General features: G+C 54.4%; 1 non-coding gene across 1 annotated transcript; it reads left to right on the top strand.

The window, feature by feature from the left end:
- Positions 1–1,725: 1,725 nt before the first annotated feature.
- TRNAV-UAC (transfer RNA valine (anticodon UAC)) lies at positions 1,726–1,798 on the top strand. Its single transcript has one exon. It is a non-coding gene; the product is annotated as a tRNA-Val (tRNA).

The following is a 1,798-nucleotide window of genomic DNA, read 5'->3' as shown; positions in this document are numbered from 1 at the left end:
CTTGCAAGCGATGGACGTGGCGCTCGGTTCAGATTCCTTGCAGCTTTTTATTCGGCGGTCCAAACCGGATCAAGCAGGTAGAGGTGCGGTGGTCCCGCTGCTAAGCGTGCCAGGGAGGAGGATTTGTCCAGTTGGAGCACTTAGGGCATATTTGGTCTTGCGGCCCACCAGCGAAGGGCCATTACTCGTTCACAGCGACGGCGTCCCGTTTACAGGTACCAGTTCTCGCGGGTGTTCCGGGTATGCCTTGAATGTTTGGGGGTGGAGGCGGCCCATTTCGGGACTCACTTGTTCAGGATCGGGGGCTGCTACGGAGGCGGCACGGGCTGGGCTGGCAGGGGAGGGGATACGGAGGATTGGGTGTTGGGAGTCCAACAGGTACCGGTCCTACGTCAGGCCGTAGCAGGCGCAGAACGGGTCTCACCGGTATGATTCTCTCTCTCTCCCCCCACCCCCTCCTTCCAAACCCCGCCCCCCCCCATCCGCAGAGGCTGAGGCAACGGACATCTGGATCATTGGTGACTCCTTGATACACTGGGCAGAGAGAAAATGGCGGTGTGGCGGCCTTACGGAGCGGACCTCGGTTTGCGCGGGCAGGCTAGAGTATTCTGGTGGGGGGGGGGGGGCTGCGATGGGGCCAGCTGCTACCGCGTCTCTTGGTGCTGGCGAGGGATTGGAAGCCACCACAGATCTTGCTCATCCATGCGGGAGGGAATGACGTGGCGGCGGTGCGGTCGGTCGAGCTAATAGAGACCATTAACAGGGACGTGGCGCAGATGTTCGTGCGCTGGCCGGCGGTCTAGTTTATTTGGTCAGACATTGTCTATAGGAAGGCCTGGCGGGGGGCCAGGTCAATGTGCGCGGTAGACAAGGCACGGAAAAAGGTGAACACGGTGGTGGGCAAGTTTGTTGCGCAGTGCGGGGGCTGGGGGATAAGACACCCGGATTTCGACGCTAGCGCAGGGGGTTGTTGATGGTGGATGGGGTACACATGTCAGAGGTGGGGATAGACCTGTTTAATGTCAGTTTACAGGAGGGATTGGAGAGGGTCCTGGAGTTCTTGGCGGTAGGACCCTAGTTTAAGGGGGGTTAAACAGGGCCGTCGGTGGCGGCTCGTGTGGGGTAGGTGCTTGTTCTTGCCAGACTGGGAGCTGGGCCGTTTGAGCCCGAGGGGAGCACGAGTGGGCGAGGTCAGATATTCATGACGTCGATAACCCGCTCGCGCAGATGGCAGCGGCTCGGGGGCCGGATGACCCTCCCCTCCCCCTCCTGGCAAAGGTACACGCTGGCGAGGAGTGGCATTTACCCCTCGTAGTTTATGTATAAATAAATAGCCGCGGCCAATTTTACCTCCAGTTTACCGTCTCCTGTCGTTATTTGGGTTGTGTATAGCGGGGGGGGGGGGGGGGGGGACTGCCTGGCAGCCTCCCTGGTCATGTTCAGTTGTCTGGCTTTTAATCATAAATATACGTTTTCAAACAAGATATTATGACGGCAACGGAAATCTTGAATTCAGAAATATTGGTTATGGTTTTAGTATCCTTTTTAGACTATTTTTTCTTTACCAAATCAAGTAAGATTCTTGTTTGTTGAAGTGTAATTTTTGTAAAATATATTATTAAACAGAAAACGTAAGCTCAATTTAAGAAAGATTTCAAGTACACACAAATGAATCAGATATGCTTTCTTGCGGACAGAAAAGCTGTTTCACAAGACATTTTTAAGAGTTCTATAGTGTAGTGGTTATCACGTCTGCTTTACACGCAGAATGTCCTGGGTTCAAAACCCAGTAGAACTA

The sequence above is a fragment of the Ascaphus truei genome, chromosome 18 (genome assembly GCF_040206685.1).
Source record: "Ascaphus truei isolate aAscTru1 chromosome 18, aAscTru1.hap1, whole genome shotgun sequence".
Classification (NCBI taxonomy): domain Eukaryota; kingdom Metazoa; phylum Chordata; class Amphibia; order Anura; family Ascaphidae; genus Ascaphus; species Ascaphus truei.
The sequence above is the reverse complement of the archived record's forward strand: the minus strand, read 5'-3'. Positions and strand labels throughout refer to the sequence as shown.